Consider the following 23,710-nt stretch of genomic DNA (forward strand, 5'->3'; position numbering starts at 1 on the left):
AAAGAGACATGTTTTAGTGAATACTGACAATCTGTATTAGTTTAATTTGTTTAAAGGGGGGGGGGGGGGGGGGGGGGGGGGTACATGTAAGGTTTATCAGAATTGTATTGAAACTGAGACTGAAAATTACCATATAAATATAAAATTAAGAAAATGTTATTTGCTTGTCAATGAAACATTTTTCACCAAATGATGTAGAAGTTACATTGTAAGCAAATATACCTATGTGGGTCAATGTACATTTACAGCTATCATTAGAAAATTTTTTTTATAACCGTCCTTCCTTATAATTTTATTCTATATTCCATTTTAAATCATAGTAAATCATGAGAAATCTTTGATGAGTTCACGGTCACATGACAAAGTTATGTCTACATGTATGAGCTACTAGTTAAAACACTGTCAGCCAAGCAGAATAAGACGCTTACATCCAAAATTAAATCATATGTATTAATTGAATTTATTATAGAATTTTAACGGACATGATTTCCTAGGAAAACTAGTCTGGGGACATAGATTACTAACATTGGACTAAATATATTATTAAAGTCTGTAACCATGGACTTTTTATACTACCGGTAGTAATATACCAGGACAAATTTATCACTTACACTTACAGGACATTTAATAAAAACATTTTCAAAATATTATGTAAAAAATGTATATGCATGTTTTGAAAATTTTAAATTAAACTTAGGATGTGATAATTTAGATTACTTGCATGATTTTTCTTTCAGAGTGATGAAGTTATGACATTTTTTCTCTTCATTTTGAAAGAATGTGGCACTCAGAATGTTCCACCACTAGCCAAAGTAAAGAGCTATTTACAAGAAAAGTTTGAAATGGGAGAAATGATTCAAAGGGTAAAACTTAAGACTGTAACTAGAAAATACTTAAAATCTTTCTCAGTAACTTCGGCAGATTTATCCACAGTTAATGATGTTTTTACCTATATCACTATCAAAGATATTTTAAGCTCTATTGTTCTCATTTCGTAAGCTGTAGAAGGGTTCTAATTCAATTTGTTGTAAACTATAATTTTCATTGGATGTTGACATATGTTTTTGAAGAGGTAGATTCCACGTTCTACCAGTCCCTCACTAAGAAAGCTACCATTTTGCGACATTAAAATCTACATTTAAAGGCTGAAGCTTAAAATACAATACAGTTATCTCCTAAATGTATTTCCATTAATTAAAAAATGCACGTCATGGAATGCGTACATTACCATGATACATCAGCTTGTATCCATATCTTTGACCTCTATGAAATAAATTTTCTCAACAATTTACAATTTACAATTTTTGTTTAACATAAAAATAGAAAAATTTGTGTATTTATTGTAGCATGAGGACGCACAGGGTAACATAAGTTGGACAATAAAACCATCAGCTATGCTCCGACTACACCTAGCAAATCCAGATACTGCTAACAGAATATCCAGGTGAGAAATTGCTATGCTGAAAAAAGTTAACTTGATAAATGGAAAGTAGTTCATCACTCAAAATTATTTTTTTATGGAATTTTTTTTGGTATGTACAAAAATTAATATCGCATAGTTATATATGTATAGTCAAGTCAAACAAAGGTTTAACCTCAAACTAATTGCAAAAGAAAATGTTTTAGTCTAAATCTAATATTAGTATAAAGCCCCCATATACGCAGAAAAAAGTCCCATAAAATCTAACTTGAGGAAAACTCAAAAGCAGCATTTTTAATTTCCTATGGAAATTAACATTGGAAAAGGAAGATAACTCCGCAAAAATTGAGTCTTTTTTGTCAGTTTTTGGTTGATTTCTTAAAATTCATGTAAAGCATGAAACTTTTATGGGGTTGTTAGTTTGTATTGACTATATTATATCATCTACTGCTCATGCGATGTACAAAACCAAAGTGTTATGGGTATTTTAATTTTTTTTGCGCATTTTTCATTAAAGAAATTGCAAATTTGTGGCTTTGTGACCATTTTGAAAAAATAATGTGAAAAGTTGGAATTGTAAATTATATCTGTAAATTATATTTGTTCAGCATCTACCTTTTTCAAAGAAACTTTAAACCACAAAAAGAAGAATATATGCTTAGTTATTTTTATTAAATTTGAGATTCTTTACCTTGACATGTTGAAAAATTTAATAAATGGTCAACTAATGAATTACCAAATCTAGGTTGAAGCTTGATAAAAGATATGAAAACAACTTTAGAGATGTTTGTTATACTCTAAAGATGGCTAAAATGCCAAGAATCAATACATTCTGCTGAATATATAGAAGCGGTAAAGTTATAATTTTGTATCAATTTTTATTGATATTTCTGCCTTTTTTGCAGAGTTATCTCCCATTTCAATGCAAATCTCCATAGGAATTTTAAAATCTAGATTTTTTAGTCTTTCTTAAGTTATATTTTGTTGGACTTTTTCAAAGCATGCAATTACTGCCTAGTAAATGACTTAGTACATTATTGTATTGATAAGAGATCTGCTTAAACATGCAACTATATACCAATTATAAACAGCTAGGGAAGGTGTGCAAAAATGCAGGCCCTTTTTTATAGTCCAGTAGTCACCCACACTATGTTTTTTTTTCATGTAAGCTGTAGGCATGTAGTGTTTAGTATACAGACATTATTTTCATTAAAGCTTATTTGTACAATAATAAAATTATATTTTTACATTTAGATATCCTACGGTTGAAACCAGTAGTCAAACAGTTCACCAGGCCTCAGGCAATAAATGGAAATCAATGGAATTTCATTGGGCAATTAACAAAGAAAGACAACAATTCATGAAAGGGGTGTTCATATCATTCAGTGTCAGAGGTCAAATTGTTTATGGGAAAATTATGCAATTCCTTGAAAATTTGTTGGTAATATTTAGTATAATACTTTTGAGTAATGTGTTTAATATTTAAACCAAATTTTGTAAAAAATCTAGGTAAAGATGTGACAACTGTGCAGCACAATTTTTTTTTTATTAAGTATTCTAATAAGTATGAATAACTTTTGAAAACAGTTTTAATTTGTAGCTTTTATCCACCTCTGTGATTTATAGGCGTTATAGGTATTAGATCATATTAATAACAAAATATTCCCTATGTGTCAAGATTGCTAAACAGTTACAATAATTTTTCATTTCCTCAAATCAATTATTTTAAATAAAGAAAGTACAAATATTGATGCAATTTGATTTTTTTCAGGAGGATAGAATGTATGTCAAAGTTTCATTTTATTTAGACAAAACACACAGAGTATTAACAGATGAACATGTGGAGAACAAGTAAGCATTGTGTGTCAATAGTTGGATGAAAATAAGCATACAATGCTTTATCCTGTAATTAGCCAACTATTGTACAAATAACAGGTATACAAATAACAGTTATACAAATAAATTTTTGCTTTATTTGTTCTTGTACAAATAAAGTTTCCTGGTACCCCACTATCACATTGAGCAAGCAGGTAATGTGAATATTTCTGTTTCCTAACCAGTTCATTTTGGGGTCCTCTTCGCAGTCCGCGTTTCAACTATGTCGATTTCTTTGCGAAATTAGAGACAATGATTTTGATTTTAATATCTAAAGTTTCAAGCGTTGGGAGTAAATTCAGGAAAAACTCAATTAAAGCCTCGCTTTTCATCCTGTTTCTAAAGCTCATACAAATAAATTTTATATTTTCCAACAACATACATAAATTGTATATTTATCTACCTGTCTTTAACTGAAAGAAGCAACCTTTTTATACGACCACAAAAAGTAAAATTTCTTGGTCGTATATTGGTATCACGTTGTTGTTGTCGTCGTCAGCGTCGACGGAAAACAGATGGTTTTCGGATAATAACTTGAGTATAAGTTAATAGAAATCAGTAAAATTTCAACACAAGGTTTATAACCACTAAAGGAAGGTTGGTATTGATTTTGGGGGTTATGGTCACAACTGTTTAGGAACAAGGGGCCAAAAACAAGCATTTTTGTAGTTTCCAGACAATAATTTTTATGATGTATTTAAATGGGTAATTATGGTTGCAAACTCCATTAGAAATTTGAATTGAGATACTGACCATATCTTGAGGGAAAGAATTTTTTTTGGGAATAAGGGAAAGGTGGAGGTAAAAAAAATGGAGGGGATGACAACTTTTCTCATTTCAGATTTCAGAAATTAAAATAAAATTTCTTCAATATTTTTTTTGGGGGTTTAATATTCAATAGCATAGTGTATTGCACAAAAGCAAAAAAACAGGGGTAAAATCAAATTTTTTTTGGGGGGAGGGGGGGGGGAGGTCAATTCGCAACAGCATAGCGTATTGCACAAAAGCAAAAAATTGAATATAAATTCAAATCATATAACCAATTTGAAGGTATATTTTACTTCAGTTATTCTGTGTTAGAAACCTATCATCCGTCAAAAATTTAATTACAATCCAAATTCAGACCTGTATCAAGCGTGAACATCGTGTCCATTTTGACCTCAACTTTTCAGGGTTGGACATCTGCGGTCGTATCCAGCTGCGCTCAGCGAAGCAATTTATTGAATTCTGGAATGTACAATTATCTTTTAATTATTATATCAATCTTTTTCTTGGAAGATGGCTCATTGTGTACATAATATATATTTTACTTCATTTATATTAAATGTCAAGAATAAACTAGAACTAGAAGTGCAACATGTTAAAGTTTGTTTTTCACTTGTAGTTGCTTGGTAAAGATGGATAAATATCGCACAGTACCCCTTGATGACTGTCAAATATTTGATGTATCTAATATTAGATCATTTAAAGAAGTTTTAAATGGGGAATTGAGTTATGTCTCAAAAGAGGTATGTATACAAGAAGCATATGCATTATGTCTCATTGTCATTTTTTATCAACTTCTATCTTTTCCATAATTCTGTATAATTGAAATACAATTATTTTCAATGTTCATACTATTTTTTTGCTACAAAATTATTGTACAAGTATATTTGAAGAATGTTCATTTCAAATTCAGTACAACTCCAACCTCTCTTTTTTACAGTTATTTGTTGATCGCTTTCATTTTGGTTATTATTACCCTAGATCTAGAGATACTGTTATTTCAGGCCTTAGAACTTTTAATGTATTTTTTTGTGTATGATTTGATATAAATGTTACTTGTACAGCTGATGCGAATTGAAAAAGGACGAGGCCAAAGAAAAGCTAAATAAATTAAAAATAAATATTTTGTATATTATGATTTAGATCTTGATGAATAGTATAAGGTCTGAAGACTTTATCTTCCTCAAGACCTCATTTGATAAATTTAATCCATTTGAACTCAGGGGCGGATTGAGGATTTTGGAAAGGGGGGCGTAAAAATAAAGTTCGCAGAGCGGAGCGAGGCGATAACATTTTTGGTCCTTGTTTTGGCTAAAAAACATAAAATAAGTGTAAAATGCATTTTATAGTTAAAGTGTAGGGTTTGGACATTTTTGGTGCGGTATTCTCTCCATTAATTGTCTATTATGAAATGAATGAAGATCCAAAGCTATGTACTAATTAATATATTTGATGTGGGATTTGTCAGTAAAAAATTGACATGGAAAATTCTCGTTTGTTGTATGGTTAGTTAGCATAACCTCACAGATTTCTTGTTGTAAACAAGATATACGGCTATTCAATGAAATTTACAATATGACCGACACGAAGAAAGACAAACAAGCAATTTTTATCCAAATGTTTGGTTGAAATGTTTCAACCAACAAGGGAAGTGAGGATTCCAAATCAACCAAAGGCTACGAATGAGTCGGAAATGACAATGAAGTTGTGAATGACGGTCGACACATGGAGACATATAGGCCACACCCAGCAGGCAGGTTGCAGTCGGGCCTTGAAAAAAGTATTCAGTATATCAGTTCGGCGAAACATACATTCCGGTCAGATATGAGATTCACATGCAACCCCCCCAAAAAAGTTACGCCCGTTTTTTATACGACCGCAAAAAAATTTTTGTGGTCGTATATTGGTATGACGTTGGCGTCGTCGTCGTCGTCCGGCGTCGTCCTGCGTCGTCCGAAGACACATTGGTTTTCGCACTCTAACTTTAGTTTTAGTGAATGGATCTCTATGAAATTTTACCACAAGGTTCAATACCACAAAAGGAAGGTTGGGATTGATTTTGGGGATTATGGTACCAACAGTACAGGAATTAGGGGCCAAAAAGGGGCCAAAAATAAGCATTTTTGTAACTTCCAGACATAACTTGTGTGTTAGTGTATGCATCGCTCTCTCTGACATTGTACCACAAGGTTCCATATCACAAAAGGAATGCTGGGATTGATTTTGGGGGTAATTGCCTCAAAATTTTAGGAATTAGGGGCAAAAAAAGGGGCAAAAAACAAGCATTTTTCTAGTTTCATGACAATAACTTGTGTGTAAGTGTATGGATCTTTCTGAAATTGTACTACAGGGTTCCATATCACAAAGGGAAAGCTGGGTTTGAGTCTGGGGGTAATTGCCCTAAACGTTTAGGAATTTGGGGCCAAAAAGGGGCCAACAAACACATTTTTCTAGTTTCCAGGCAATAACTTTTGTTCAAGTGTATGGATCTCTCTGAAATTGTACTGCAAGGTACCATACCACAAAGGGAAGGCTGGGATTGAGTTTGGGGGTGATGAATCATAAGGGGGTTCAAAAAATTTGGGGGGGGGGGATTTTTTTTTCTTTTTTTTTCTTTTTTTCCTTTTTTTTTTTCTTTTTTTCCTTTTTTTTTTTCTTTTTTTCCTTTTTTTTTCTTTTAAAATTTTCCATTTAAGTTGGTTATTTCTGATTTATATTTAAAAGCAAATAATAATGATATGGTAGGAGATACACACCAAACAGGATGTGTAAATTATCATATGATAAGTATTGTGCAATTGCAAGAAATTTTCAATTGCACAGTATTGCATAATAGCAAGAAATCTTCAATTGCACAGTATTGCGCAATAGCAAGAAATCTTCAACTGCACAGTATTGCGCAATAGCAAGAAATATCCAATAGCACAATATTGTGCAATAGCAACAAATTGTCAATTGTACAGTTTTGCGCATTAGCTAGAAATATTTAATTGCACAGTATTGTGCAAAAGAAGATACTTCGTATAAATTGCTTATTTCTTGACCAATTTCAATGGGGTTTTATTCTTGAGGTTCTTTCATATGCTGAATCTAACCGTGTATTTAGTTTTTGGATTTTGGGCCCGGTTTTTAAATTGGTCCACATTGAGGTCCAAAGGGTCCAAAATTAAACTTTGTTTGATTTCATCAAAAATTGAATTATTGGGGTTCTTTGATATGCCGAATCTAACCGTGTATTTAGATTCTTAATTTTTGGTTCCGTTTTCAAATTGGTCTATATTAAGGTCCAAAGGGTCCAAAATTAAACTTAGTTTGATTTTAACAAAAATTGAATTCTTAGGGTTCTTTGCTATGCTGAAACTTAACATGTATTTAGATTTTTGATTATGGGCCCAGTTTTCAAGTTGGTCCAAATCGGGGTCCAAAATTAAACTTTGTTTGATTTCAACAAAATTTGAATATATGGGGTTCTTTGATATGCTGAATCTAACCATGTATTTAGATTTTTGGGCCCCGTTATCAACTTTGTCCACATTGAGGTCAAAAGGGTCCAAAATTAAACTTTGTTTGATTTCATCAAAAATTGAATTCTTGGGGTTCTTTGATATGCTGAATCTAACCATGTATTTAGATTTTGGATATTGGACCATAATAGGTGAATGTCCAATTTAAAATTTTTAAGTTCTTAGACCACATTCATTCTGTGTCAGAAACCTATGCTGTGTCAAATATTTAATCACAATCCAAATGCAAAGCTGTATCAAGCTTGAATGTTGTGTCCATACTTGCCCCAACTGTTCAGGGTTCGACCTCTGCGGTCGTATCAAGCTGCGCCCTGCGGAGCATTTTATTTATTCATCATGTTCATTTAATGCTAAATAATTTTGTTGAAAATATTTTTTTCTAATAGCAAAAAAGTGGACAAGATTATTGTTTTCAATCCAGATAAGGCCAGAATTTTTGTTTAAGGCAAAAATCAGGGTCAGAATTTTTTCTCTAAAATATCTCAGACTGCCCCCTCAAATCAAATGGTCCGTACCTTAGACTTCAAATCTATATCTAGAGCTTACTGATTGGGGATCACTATTCAGCAATGTTATTAATAGGCTGGGGTGTGTGGGGTTAAACATGTTTTCGTAGGTAAATAATATTGCTGTGGAACTTTCATCAGAGTGTAATTGAGTATTACTTTGTGTTTGGTGGAATTGTGAAAGAAAAGTCAATACGATCTTGCTCAATACTTTGTCGCTTTGTAGGCGTCATTCTTGTCATCCTCAGCCTAAGCAATGTGTTACTGTAATTTGAATTTCAAAATGACTGAGTGACGTTTTTTTCGACGTACTGGTCAACTCCACCATAGCGAATCACATGACTTTGACATAATCGATAATATATTACAGTAAATACAAGCGAAAAATATCGTCATAAGTAAAGAACTGTCGCATAAAATTTAAATACACAGGAAATGGCAAAGTTCGCGAAGTCTAGTCTGATTAATCATTTTACAAAAAAAAAAAAAAAAAAAAGTGCAAGCAAAGGGGGGGCGTACTCCCTCTACGCCCCCCTCTGGATCCGCCACTGTATGAACTTGACCCAGCTCCTCAATTTGCTCATTATCAATTTATGATGAATTATTAGCAACATGTCAGTAGTTGACCTATTCATACTTTTAAAAAAAAAATCAATCTATATAATCATATACATGCTGTATATTTTATCCCATTTATTCAGGAAAAAGAGGGAACTTTGCAATGTTCAACTTTGTAGAGAGGCTTGCCGGTTGTTTCTGTGCCAATAAACCTTTTTATGGATGACTTGTCTGCAAATCAGTCTAGAAGATGGGCACCTTTACATGCTGTACAAGGGCAGATTTCTGGTCTTCCACTTGATCAAAAGAACAAAGGCAAAAGTGTGATGTTTCTTGGGCTATCAGATAAAATGTCCATGTTAGATCTTATGTCACCAATATGTAGTGACATTAAACAATGCAAGCAGTAGGTATTATTTAAGCATCCACATTTTCAGAAAAAGTACAATTTGATTATCTGTTTGTTAACAAAAACAAAACAAAAAGGCACATGTGCCATATAAAGGAGTAGGTTTAAATATAGATTAAGAAATGGCCTCTTCCATACAGGCCCAGGTATCATCAAGAGACCCCCATATCATCCGGAGGTGTAAGTCGATGGTTGAAATGGGTTGATATGGAAAAGAATGTGTTAATCTTTTTTATCATCAGACGGTCGGATGGCAAGCAAGTCTCTTTCGATTTCATCTGTAGGGGACTAAAAAGGGTTTGAAGATTGACCCTCGATTTCATCTGTAGGGGACTAAAAAGGGTTTGAAGATTGACCCATTCATTTTATTTCTTTTTGTCAACTTTTACATAATATTACAAACTTTATCTGTGATTATAAATAGCTGTGATATTGTAAAGAAAAATATTGTCTATGAAATTTTTAGATATGTCCTGCAGTATAATATTTCAGGTTTATCAAGCATTATAATTTGCTCCACCTTAAAGATATATTTAGATAAGTACAAGATGGAATTTTGTCAATATATATATATTTTAACTATATGTGTTTTTCAGGTTTGGAATTGAGACATATGATGCAGCCCTAAAACAAAAGGTGATAATGATAACTGATATATCACTTATTGTGACAGACTACCAGATGATGAGTTTGGCATGTAAACACTTGGGTCCATCTGCAAACAAATTTTGTCCAAAATGTTTTGTAAGTGTGGTTTTTAGAAAGTATTGTATTCATAATGATTTTTGATACCTTTAAATTATAACAACTTCCTGTATTAAATTCTGGTTGTTTCTTGGGTGTGCACATTCTTTTCAGTTTAGTATATATACATTGAATTTTGACTTAAAACTATCAAAATCATGAAATTTTACAAAACATACAAATTTTGTGCTGGTTTGTTGTCAAGGTCACTTGATAATTGAGAAATATGTTTTTTTGGATATTTATGGTAACTTTTCAGTTTTCACTTATACTTGGGGCAAAAAAAACCAAAGGCCCTTACTCCTTTTAATGAAATACTTCAAAATGAGTTCATAAAGACGTTTTTTTGTATCTATTGTTATAACCAAATATAATTCAGGCTGATGATTCAGATCCATTCAAGAAATGGGATATGAGAACAAAAGAGGCAACATCAAGAACCATGGAGAGAATAAAGCTGCATGCGGATAGGACGGCAATGCAGAGACAAACTGGAGTCAAAGAATATGACAATTGTTTATGGGATTACCTAGATACCAAGTATGTTAACTCATTTTTTGTTGGAAAATTGATATGAATAGAAATCAGCAGAATATATTTTTAATATTTACAAGCATTTTTCATAGATAAATTTAGATCACATTGAACTCAAAATCAATGTTCAAAGTTTAAATTGTATTTTGCCAATAATTAAACATGTTATTGAAAATATCAATATTCTTTGAACAACTTTATAGATTGTTGCGTTAGCTTTCTTGTATTCTCAGCGGCTGCATTTTACATAAATTCTTGATATCTTCTTCTGATAAACTCGCAAATACTTTTGTGTCTGCTGCGGCGCTTCCTCCATGGTTGTTATGTGTGACGTCATGACGTCATAAATCTAAATTTAGCAACAGATTTCTTATATTGACCACCAATATACATATAAATAGAAACATAGTGTCAATATAAGTAAAAATAGAAACAAGGCTTCAGATACGTAAAATAACTTATGAAACATGGGATCGTCATATCCAATGAAAACAGTAGAATGCTACACCATATGATATATTCACAAATAAATCTAGCCATCATATTGATTGATTGATTGTTGTTTGCTTTACGCCGCATTAGCACAGAAAGGCTATATCGCGGCGAGAGCTAATTCGAATATTATAACAATTTAAGGTATATTTTTAAAATCAGACAAAAGGTCTTTCAATAAACTAAAATTCTAGACTAAAGCAAATTGATTATTTACAAATAAAAATCAACACTAAGATAACGTGATAAAAATTAAAATCGTTTTAAATATAACAACATTTTTATATTTTATAATATATTCCAATTTCTTTTAAGAATGAAACAATATTTGTAAATGGAATATTATTAAATAAATCATACATATTATTGACATTGAAATGCTTCTTCCGAATATCAGCAAAGTCAATACAATTGATTAAAACATGTTTAATAGTATACTTGCAGTTACAAGGTATACATTGTGGTTCTACTTCATTTTTTAAAAGATATTCGTGTGTTATTCTAGTATGACCAATACGACATCTAGAAATAACACACTGATCTTTTCTGCACATAAAATTATTGAAAGGTTTACATAAATTAGGTTTAATTTCATGTAATTTATTACTATCTTTTTTACTCCATTCATTTTTCAATATATTAAAAACATATTCTCTAATATTAGATTTAAAATCGGTATATGGTATATCACAGTTAGATAAAGGGTCACCCAGGGCATTCTTTGCCTCAAGGTCTACAGCTGTGTTTCCAAGGATTCCAACATGACTCGGCACCCAGAGAAATAATATTTCTTTAAGAAGAATTTTTAAATTCCTCATTACATATAAAATTTTGAGAATTGTTGGGTTTTTAATTTTAGTATTTTGTATAGCTTGTAAGCATGAAAGTGAATCAGAACATATAATAAATTTGGATTTATTTGAAAAAGCAATAAATTTCAAAGCCAAAATTATTGCTTCTGCTTCAGCAGTAAAGATCGATGCATCAGATGGCAAACGGAGAGTTGCAGCTCTGTCCCTGAAGACAGCAGCAGATGCAACTCTGTCACCATCTTTTGATCCATCAGTATAGACAGTTGAAAAATCTGAATAATTGGCTTTGATTTCAGCATAGTGTTGCTGAATTAAAAGAGGATTTGTTTTATTTTTATTGTGTTCACGGAGATCAAATATCATTTTTGGTTTGGGAAGTTCCCATGGAGGACATTTGCAAGTTTCAACTTGAGCAACAGATTTTAAATCAAAAGAAGCTAAATGTGATTTTAAACGTATACATAACGGAGGAATTTTATTTTCATGTTTTGCAAAAATATCTTCATAAATTGGATTAAAAACACAGCTGTAGGCAGGATTATCTGTGTAGGCTTTTAGTTTGACAGCATATTGAAGTCCAAGCTTCAAACGTCTGTTAGAGAGTGAGTGCTCATCAGCCTCTACATACAGACTCTCAACTGGTGAGGTTTTAAATGCGCCAAGACAGAGACGCAAACCCTGATGATGCACAGCATCGAGAATCTGTATGTAGGACTTCCTTGCAGAGCCATACACTATAGAGCCATAATCTAGTTTAGATCTAACTAGAGATCTATATAAATTAAGTAAAATGTTGCGATCAGCACCCCAGTCGGTGCTGCCGACAACTTTTAAAATATCTAATGCTTTTAAACATTTCGATTTTAACATTTTGATATGGGGTAGAAAGGTTAACTTTTTATCGAAAATTAACCCAAGAAATTTGGTTTCATCAACCATTTTAATTGGGTTGCCGTACAAAGTGAGTTCTGGATCAAGATGCAATTGCCTTTTGTTACAAAAATGCATCCCGACCGTTTTTGAAGTGGAAAATTTAAACCCATTTTCCGAGGCCCATTTTTCAATTCTACCAAGACATAACTGTAATTGTCTTTCTATGTTATTCATATTTTTGCCTCTATAACATATTAAAAAGTCATCAACATACAATGAACCTTCAATATTACTTTTTAAAACTTCAACAAGGCTGTTGATTTTAAGACTAAATAATGTAACAGATAAAATACTGCCCTGAGGGACACCCATCTCTTGATCATACAGATCAGACATGGTTGAATTTACTCTAACATTAAATTGTCTGTTAGATAGAAAATTCGAAATAAAATTTGGCATATTGCCTTTCAACCCCATATCAAAGAGATCTTTTAAAATACCATACTTCCATGCAGTATCATAGGCTTTTTCTAGATCGAAAAAGACAGACACTACATGTTCATTTTTCGCAAAACCATTACGGACAAATGATTCGAATCGAACAAGATGGTCAAGAGTACTGCGACCTTGGCGGAATCCACACTGGATATTGGCTAAAAGCCCATTGGATTCCAGGAACCAAACAAGGCGATCATTGACCATCCGTTCTAGTGTTTTACAGACACAACTGATAAGAGCAATTGGCCGATAATTAATAGGATCCGTGTGATCTTTACTTGGTTTTGGAATAGGCACGACGGTTGCAAGCTTCCAGATTGATGGTAAATCACCAGATTCCCAGATGTTATTCATAAGCTGCAAAAGAGCTTCCAGCGAGGAATCTGGCAAGTGTTTTAACAGTTGGTAGTGAATATTATCAGGCCCACAAGCTGTATCATGGGCTTTTGACAGAGATGTTTTAAGTTCTTCAAGAGAAAAGAGTTTATTATAATTTTCACCATTTTTTGATTTAAAGTTTAATTTAATTTTTTCTTTTTGTTTTTTAACTTTTTTAAAATCTTCCCTGTAGTTGTTAGAAGAAGAAGATTTCGCAAAAGTTTCACCAAGCTTGTTGGCAATATCCTTTTCAGATGTTAATAAATCATTGCCATTTTTTAAATGTTTAACTGTGGCTTTAGAATTTTTACCTTTTATCTTTTGTATCATGTTCCATACTTTTGTCATCGGAGTGCGAGATGTTATCTCCGAGACAAATTTCTTCCAAGACGTTCGTCGTGCTTGCCTGCAAGTCCGCCGTGCCTTAGCGCGAAAAACACGAAAATTACTCAAGTTTTCCGTCGTTGGTTGTTGATTGAACCGTCTTTCAGATTTTTTACGGTCACCTATTGCTTGATCATAAGCATCATCAAACCATGGTTTGCTGGGATGTTTCGGATTTGCCGAGGTCTTAGGAATAGTTCTGTCAGCAATTGACGTTAAAACTGTATTAAAAGTTAAAATTGGATCTTGTACAGTCTCAAACATCTTTGACTGAAGTTCCGCTTGACAGAGATTCTCAAACAAGGACCAGTCCGCCTTGTCAAGTTTCCAACGTGGTACTCTCTGTTGGGCAGAAGTAAAAAGATGTTCAAGTACTATTGGAAAGTGATCACTTCCACATAGATCATCATGAACACGCCATGAATAATCCAGAAGAAGAGAGGGATCGCAAATAGTGATATCAATAGCAGAATAAGACCCGTTTCCAGGATGAAGATAAGTATTAGATCCATCATTAAAAATGCATAATCCTTCTTGAGAGACAAAGTCCTCAATGATCTTACCTTTGATATTATGAGACTTGCTTCCCCACAAGGGGTTGTGTGCATTGAAGTCGCCCATAAGTATAAATGGCGAGGGTAATTGATCAGTGAGGTTTTTGAGTTTAGCTTTATCGATAATTGAATTGGGTGGAATATATATAGAACATAATGTAATTGTTTTATCTAATGATAAACGAATTGCAACTGCCTGCAGATCCGTGGTGAGTTGGACTGTGCTATGAATGACGTTGTCCTTCACAAAAATGGATGATCCGCCTGCAGCACGTTCATCTACCTTAGAAAATGTGCTATACATGTTGTATCCTTTTAAAGATACATTGTCACTTTCTTTTAAATGAGTTTCTTGAAGACAAAATGCAGTAGGTAAAAAAGACTGAACTAGAAGCGTTAACTCGAGAAGATTTATTTTAAGACCTCGGCAATTCCATTGGATGATATTAGTCATGTTTTGTTAATAGACGGGCGAATGCTATCGAGTTTGCCAGCATTCTTATTTCGCTCACCCTGAGATTGTAATCTTTCGGGTGGCGGAACACTTTCGATTTCCATTTCTGATTCGTCGTTAAGTGTTGAAAATCTGTTGTGTGAGGAGAGTCGTCGATCTCCAGGACCATGCGCAGCTGGTTTTACTCCGCCTCGACCCTTACCCCGCGACCTCGAATCAGAAGACTTCTGAGAGGATGTATTTGCTGGCTTCTTTGGGACATCCTTCTGTTCTGGAGAACGAAGAGGAGACGGGGCTTTAGAAGACTTTGTACTAGATGCAGAAGATAAACTAGTTTTATTAGATGCAGATGAAGGAGGACTATTGGAGATGGAAGAATCATCAATGTCACTGGGAAGGTCCCAGACAGATTCACCGCCCCAACTGTCTGATTTAACTGTATCTTTTTTATTTGATTTCTTTTTTTCATTTTTTTTAGATGATGACATTGAGCTCTGTAAGGAAGATTGAGTTGACTGAGTACTGGTTTTAGAAGGTGTTGGTTTTCTTGGAACTAATATTTTATCGTTAGGTTCTGTTTCAACAGGCAGCATTGTAAATGTCTCAGCATCAATTGGCCAGGTCATGCGAGTTTGTGTATGCTCGTGACTGAATGAGCGGACAACTTTGCTGGCGTACGATGGTCTGTTCGAAACAAGGAGATCATTCGAAACAGAAGCTATCTGTTTAGCTTCTGGGTAACTGATGTTTCTTTCTGTTTTAATTTTGATAATATTTTTTTCTTTAAGGTAAACAGGGCAGTCCCTAGATGATGAAAAATGGGATTCACCACAGTTTACGCATTTAGAAGATTCAGAGCTACAGGCTGTTCCCTCGTGTCCTTCGTCAGAACACTTGAAGCATCTCTGCGTACCACGACATTGTTTGCTTCCATGACCAAACTTTTGACAAGTGAAGCATCGAATTGGGTTAGGGATAAACCTGTCAACTCTGATTCCGAAGCAACCCAAAGTAATAGATGGAGGAGGAGTTGGAGTTCTAAATGTCAAAAGATATGTATTTAATTTGATTATATTTCCATTCTTTTTTATTTGAAATCTAACAACATCAGTTACACCTTGGCTTGAAAGTTCCTCACAGATTTCTTCCACGGTAAGGTCACCAAGGTATTGACTTCTGTCTCGAATGATCCCCGTACAGCTGTTCAAACTGTTGTGAGGAGAGGCAGAAACAGGAAAGTTTGTAATTGTTGTCAGTGTAAGCAAATTTGTTGATTGACTTTTGTTGGAACATTCAACCAACAAATTGCCTGATCTCATTTTTGAAACTTTTTTTACAGTACCAGCAACGCTTTGAATTTGTTTGTGAATCACAAAGGGAGATATTTTGGAAATTGGTTTTTCATCTGTTCCTTTTATTACAATAAATCTGGGCCAACTGTCTTCTTCCTGACAGGGCACTGAATCATTACATTTTCTTTTTTTATGTATTAAAGCTGATTTAGAGGGTTGGTTTTGTTGTGCCATAGGAAATGAGAAAGATTCACCATTCTTGTCATCCACCCACCTCGGAGTGCCTACAAGGGCGATGCTGTGTTTCCGTGGCGAGCCGGGGTCAAGTGCTAATGCTGAAAACAAGCTCCAAGTATAACATGTATAACGTAGCTGGTCCCCAAAATTAGCACCCAAGATCCACTGCGGAAAGCACCAGATGTTCCAAGAATGGTATACTCAAGCAGAGCGTATCCATCAAGCGAAATAGAAAGCGTACCACTTGATTGACCCATGAGCCATCGCCTTCTTCAGTTATCCGAAATATAAATAGCTTTATTTAAAACACATGTGTATATCATGAAAATTGTTACAAGAAAGCTTATTGTTGAGGATTAACTGAAGGGCTCGACATGACCAGCCGATTGATCGAACCGGGTCCATCCGACCTCCCGTTTAGATGATATTGGAGCCAAAGCAGCTTATTGAACTATAGTCTTGTCCGTCCGGGTATTTTCTGACCGTAAGGAGTCTGGCTACAGCCCTCATCCGCAAGGATCTCGTCAACCACCGACACGGGTAGCAACCCACGGCCAACGGGTTGGAGAGCCTATTTTTTTCAAAACATCGGGCAACTCGTACGATGTTCGGATCACTTTAGTCTGGTCTCTACCCTTCGACCTGTCCAGCATGGGTAACCCTACCAGGAGACGAAGCTCCAACTGGCATAGCTCTTGGGGTCACTGAGACACGCAAGCCCCCCGACCACGGCAAGGATAGCGATCCACCGGGGGGTCTAGCCATCATAGAATACTTGTCAACATGGCAGACAATATCTTCAAATGTCTTTCTAATTGCTATCAGAGTTATCAGATCTACTATTAGTCTATTTAAAGCCTTTTTAAACTGATGTACATTGATCCAGAAGATCCACACATGCTAGTTCTTTAATTAATCAAAAGTTATATACTTTAATTCATATTTTATTATGCAAATAACTTTTTCAGGGACACACCAATAGGAATTCTGCACTTCTTATACCTAGGCTTAGCAAAGCAGTTAATAAAAGAGAGTATATAGAAGGGTAAACAAATGGCAAATTGTCTGTGAGAAACAAATCAAACATTTGTATAACTCTAGGAATATTAGAAATGATGTAAACTAACTGTATTTGTGTCGATAGTTGTTTTCAATAGGAAGTTTATTGTTAATTTTGTGTTTTGTTTGTAATATGATGAATAAAACTTAACCAGAGTCATATTATATGGTGATTTATACCTAGATTGTTAGAAGGTAAACTGTGTCAGTTTGGCACAGTAAACACCATGTTTTGTCTGTGTGAAGATGTTACAATAAAGTTATCTCCTTAAAAATAGATGAGTTAAGCGCTAAAAATTTAGTGTTGTAGACAACTCAACAAACATCCAAATATTGCTAAAATCCAAATCATTAAAAATTTATTATTCAATTTTAAATCTTTTGAAAGATATTATGTTAGTTTGGGGCAGAAAAGATATATGAGAAAACCAATCTTAAGATATTTCAGGTGGGTAACAAAGTGTCTTATTTAAACAATTGCTTGATGTCAATCAACCAATTAAAATTTACCATTCACACCAAATAATTTTATTCTTTATTAACAGTTTTCCTTGGATGCCCTAAATGAGCATCAGAAAAATCTTCTGGAATTACATCTTGACAGCATTGATCAGTCTGGTTTTAGTTATAGAATCCATAGAAGCTTTTTCAAATATATTGACAGTCGACAAGGGAAAGATTACAAACATTATGTGAGTATTTTAAAAATATTGATGGTTCAAAATCATCCTTAAAGACCAATACATATGCTTAAACTAACCACTCAAAGCTGACTAAGGATAAACACGACTGTAGGAAAACTCATAGAGGATTAGTTTGAACTATATGTACACAAAATTTCAAAGTTCTAGTAAGAAGTTTGTGGACTGGAGTGACAAAGAAACCTGTATTTGAAATCCATCTTCAGCCGAGGATAGCTTTCACAAGCTGCCCTTTTCATGGCCACTAATATTTAACAAAAAGAGTCTTTATTTGTTGTACATATGTATCATTTTTAGTCATAAAATAGTGCTGTAAAAAAAGTGTTTTGACAAATTATTAGGGAAGGGCATGAAAGTGATTAAAACCTGTCACATTTGTATGTGTCTGTCCCAATTTTTGAGCATATACTGCAGATATTTTTGACAACACTTAGAAATGACTTTTTTTATATTTTAGCTTCAAATAGCAGTCTTAAACATGGAATATGCAGGATTGCCCAAGAAATATTTGTGTGTTTTAGAAAAACTTGCAATGGTATGTCAATAACTCATATATCATAAATACAGCTACCATTACCCAAAACTGTTCATACCTTTTGATTTCTTTTGAGAGATAAAAATATACTTCTTTCAGGTCAATATATCCTTTTATCATATATGTAGTACAAAATACAGCAATTTTGTATATCTATTAAAGGTTCTTTCTTCCAGTCTGTATCACCTACCCTGTATCGCATATCCCGTATCGCATAGCTAAACCCTTATCGCATACCCCTTATCGCATACCTGGCATGACGTCATAATTCAAATGACGTCAACGTTTGACCTATGACGTCCAGTTTTTGTATTTCCTGGCATTGAAATGAGTTCCCACATAAAAAAGAAATGTCCTATCATATCAACTAAAATCGATATTTTTCCAAAAATTATTACCCAGTAACTTTACAAGCGATTTTTATAATAAAAATAAAGACACAATAAGGTGTAGAAATATCCGACATTTATTTGGTCATAATTTTCGTAAAGTTTGTTTTCATTACCTAATGGATTAAACACAAATGCAAATTTTTACTATTTTAATTTGGTTAGAATAGATAGCAAACTTTTCAAGAAATATTTTTCTTGCTGTTCACCTCGTCAGAAAATTATAATGATCATGAATAATATCATCGCCAAATAAACAATAAAACTTTAAACATTTCTACATCTTATGATATTTATTTGATAAATATTAATTTTAGTTGACATAATAGGACAGTATCGTTAGTGGATGCATTTTAATACATGGTCTTTAACGTATATTGAGAATGAAATAAGGTTATAGGGGACATTACGATGTGGATATTAAGCAAATAAGGAAGTCTATAAAAAAAAAGTCAGCTGGAAAAATACAGGAAAATCATAATGGTCTTTTCTAGCTTATAATTTCGGAAGATTTAAAAAAAAATGGATATCCCATGAATCTGATTCTATTGAAATATACGATAAACAGAATAATACATGACAAAATCCGTATCGCATGCTGTATCACCACTCGACCAATATCAGCCCTCGGGACTGATATTGCTTTCTCGTGGTGATACAGCATGCGATACGGATTTTGCCATGTATTATTCTATATGTATCGACCTCATATATATAATATTGTATAATATAATTAATTCATATATTTTAACAAACTAGATTTGTTCAGGACTAGTCACAAGTTAAACTATATTTTTGAAGGTAGATAGAAAACAGTGGATAGCAAAAGGCATATTGCACAGTTATTTTTAGATTATTAAAAAAACTGATATACTTTGTGACGTCATGCAATGAATTTCATGATATTGTTAAAAGTTTTAAAAAGTGTATATTTATGACCGATTATTTAAAGAAAAAATCTTCAAATATATCAGATGTACAAAAATAACATAAAAAATAAATGAAATAAAAACTAATATGTTATTATTGTTTAGGAGACAATATGGAATAATAAAATTCCATCAAAATCAACTAATAGAATAAATTACACTGACGATTTTGTCGGAAATTAATAATACAACAATTATAAACTTTGTATGAGGTCAATACATGATATATCGACCCAAAGAAGTAAAGAGACCTCAGACTTCGTCCTCAGTTAATATACTTTTTTCAGGTCAATAGCTCCTTGTATCAACCTCATACAAAGGCTATAATTGTATAGTATCAACCTCATCAAAAGTCAACAATTGTATAATGACATATCAGATATGTTTCAAATTTGGTTTTGATTGCATCTGTGAAAAATATTAAAACATTTTGATTTTCAAATGTTCTGAATACTCTTTTTTGACAGATTTCAAAACATATGATTAAAAAGGAAAACACAGTTAAGATAGAACAGGAATTGGATGAATATCTTAATATATTGAAACAGAATATTCCAGAGCTAGGCAGAAAAAGGAAAACACACTTATGTGGACATCTGGTAAAGTTATAAGTAGTATAATTTATTAACAGATATAGTACATTGCATAAAGAGTTTATGTTAAAGAGACGAGGACCAAGTTGTAAATCTTTATTTTACAACTTGATTTTCATGAATTAATTATTTTAAGATGTTGATAATAAATAATGTTATTACTAACACAAATTCTAACATATGTCATAATTTTTATATGGATTCAGATTGGAACAGTATGTAACAGTGTCTTTTCTGTTTATTTAAAAAAGAAGATGTGGTATGATAGCCGATGAGACAACTCTATACAACAGACCAAATGACACAGAAATTAACAACTATAGGTCACCATACAGTCTTCAACAATGAGCAAAGCCTGTACTGCCTGGTTAGCTATAACAGGATTCTATTGGTCTCTTTTTAGTTTTAATAACCTCTTCAACAAATTTGTATTACTGTACATAATGAAATTAGTAGGTGCATTTATTATTTTTTAATTACTGATTACCAGTAAAAAAGTGACATCTACAAATTTAATGACAAAAAATTTGAAAGTAAAATTATGAATTTAAGTTTTTATTATCAATAACAACTATATATACAGTTGATTTTGGAGTTACAAATATTTTGGCCTCAGACATCACTGAAGAGACATAAATTGACAAATTTACATTGGATGCAGTAATATGAGAATATTTTATACAGCTAATATTGTAAATCAATGAATTAATTACTGATGAAATTCGATAAAAAGAGGGATAAATTATATAGATTTAACCTTTTTAGGCTGATGATATGGAGAGGCATGGCCATCCACTGCAATATGCTGAAGATGGATTCAAGAAGAACCACAAATCTGTCAGGAGTAGTATTGCTCTCCAAAATGGTCACGCAAGATCAAGGGATACAGCCTCACAATTCGTCAATAATGAGTTGATGGGGCATGTAATTTCAGGAGGATTTATGCCAGATTCTCAAAACTGGTAACTGTATTCTGTCCATCTGTGTCCATCTGTTAATTTAAATTAAAAAAATATCTGATTCTTGCAATTAGTTTAATTGATTACATAGTCCTGTTTCTAATTAATAAGGCTTATAAATGATTAAATGAAATCAGTTTTCACTGTCAACGACTCACATTTATACTGAAGAAACATTACATATGCAGGTTTATAGTAATTGGGTTTTATAAAAAGCTTTTTTTAATATTTTTTTGTCTTCAATGCAGCAAGAAAATCCTGTCCCTGGAGGTGGGCCTCAGCTGGCCCTAAATAAAAATGTGTACCAGTTCAGTGAAAATGGATGTCATTACTAAACATACATGACATATAAATGAACTAAAATTTAAAAACATACAAGAATGAAAAATGAGGCTCCTGATTTGGGATAGCGGGGATAATGTAATTATTTTCAAATTGTCCGATTAAATTTTGTTAACATTGGAGTATTTGATAAGAATTTTATAAAGATAAAAATCTGATTGGCAACAATTTTCCATGAGATAATACTGTTTTAGAAAATTAATATTTCAATGAGAATGTCTGCTTTTACACAGAAAAAGATTGTTTTTGTTGGTTTATAAAATAAGTTGTTTTCTGCATTAAAATTGAGAATACTGTTAGAAATTTAAAATAATGAACAAAGTTTTAAATCTATGGCTTTTTTAATATGAAAGATGTATTGATGCTTTTAAAACAGGTATAATGCATTTAAGCTTGTTGTTAAAAGGATATTCATGGAATTTCTTATTTTTGGTGTTTATTTTTAATTTTGCATTTTAGGAAATGTGGTGCTGAAAAGATAATGGGATTTGGAAAAAATAAAAAAAATTCTGAATTTCCTAGGAATGGCTAGCAGCCAATTTGAGGAAAATCTGTCTGGATTGAAGAAAATGGTTCGAAGACCAACAGTGGTAAATACATTGTATATAAATCTGTGTATTGCCTTTGTAAAGATAAATCCAGTGAGTCAGATAAATTCCTTCTTTTCTTATATGGAAACAAATGATTTCTATAAGTCTCACTTGGAACCCTTGTTTAAAATTTTGACAATTTCGGTCATACAAATTTGATGTAATTTGAACTGAATAATCAAAGACTTAAAAATGTTTAACTTTATAAGATTTTACAAAATATCACTAAGAATCAAAATATCTGCATCTATACAAAGAATGAAGCAATGAAACTTTAACTAATTGTCTAAATAGCTTAAGTTTATACTCGAGAGACTCAGAGAGGCAGAAACACTAAAAGAATATTTCAAACTGAAAAATCACAAGCAAACTGACAATGCCAGAAAAAAAAAACACAAAAAAGACAAACAGCAAAACACAAAAGGAAACTAAAGACTGAGCAACACAAACCCAACCAAAAACATAAGTTGATCTCAGGGGCTGAAGAAGTGTACCATAAGCAGAATTTTCTCCACATGCAGCACCCACCTTTTTGATTATATAAGTACAAATCAGGGGTTAGATCTAAATCAAAAGATCAAATTCGACAAAAACATTTGTATAAATTTAGAATATACTTTTATTCATATTTCAGTCGTTATATGTCGTGTGGATTTCAAATTTCAAATGAGCTGACATAGTATACACTATTTTCACTGTCACTTTTAAAACTGATAATTCAATAATTATTTATATACTTTTGCAGAATGGTGATGATTTAATGAATAGATATGAAGTGCAGATTCTGCAAGCAATCATCAATTGTGGTGGCCATCCAGGTTTGCTTGGGAGTAATAATCTGAAATTAACAGAATACAAGTCTTGTTTAACCAAGCAAGGGGAGACTGCCAAAGTGGACAGCTTTGTTCTATATCATGTGGATGAAGATGATACAGTATGTTTTTATTGGGTTATTTTCAGATAGAAAAAATTAAATATTGGGGCAATAATGTTTGATCTAAGAAATAAATCCTTTGTGTCATGCTGTATGCTCATTTTAACATGGGTAGGCATTATATTTGTCAGTATTTTACACTGAGCTTTAGTGAGGTGTGAAATATGGTCAATTATAATGCCTACTCATGTGAAAATGATCATAGAGCATGACATTAAGGAATTATTTCGATTCCATTTCGTCAAATACATAGACAATAGTAGTATACTGACTTGACATATAAACGATATAAGGATGAGGCTTAGAAACGTGGAAATGCGAGGCTCTGGCAAGTCTTTTCCTTGTTTTGGGCGGAAATCCTTTTATCACA

General features: G+C 32.8%; 2 long non-coding RNA genes and 1 pseudogene across 2 annotated transcripts; all 3 read left to right on the forward strand.

Annotated features, from left to right (window-relative positions):
* Positions 1–295: 295 nt before the first annotated feature.
* Positions 296–2,856, forward strand: LOC127703903 (uncharacterized). Its single transcript, XR_007983117.1, has 3 exons — positions 296–863; positions 1,347–1,444; positions 2,675–2,856. It is a non-coding gene; the product is annotated as an uncharacterized LOC127703903 (long non-coding RNA).
* A 340-nt stretch (positions 2,857–3,196) lies between these two features.
* LOC127703905 (uncharacterized) lies at positions 3,197–4,804 on the forward strand. The gene is made up of 2 exons (XR_007983119.1): positions 3,197–3,271; positions 4,680–4,804. It is a non-coding gene; the product is annotated as an uncharacterized LOC127703905 (long non-coding RNA).
* Positions 4,805–8,798: 3,994 nt separating this feature from the next.
* Positions 8,799–23,341, forward strand: LOC127703896 (uncharacterized; annotated as a pseudogene).
* Positions 23,342–23,710: the final 369 nt, after the last annotated feature.

This window comes from Mytilus californianus, unplaced genomic scaffold (assembly GCF_021869535.1).
Source record: "Mytilus californianus isolate M0D057914Y unplaced genomic scaffold, xbMytCali1.0.p SCAF_54, whole genome shotgun sequence".
In the NCBI taxonomy this organism is placed as follows: domain Eukaryota; kingdom Metazoa; phylum Mollusca; class Bivalvia; order Mytilida; family Mytilidae; genus Mytilus; species Mytilus californianus.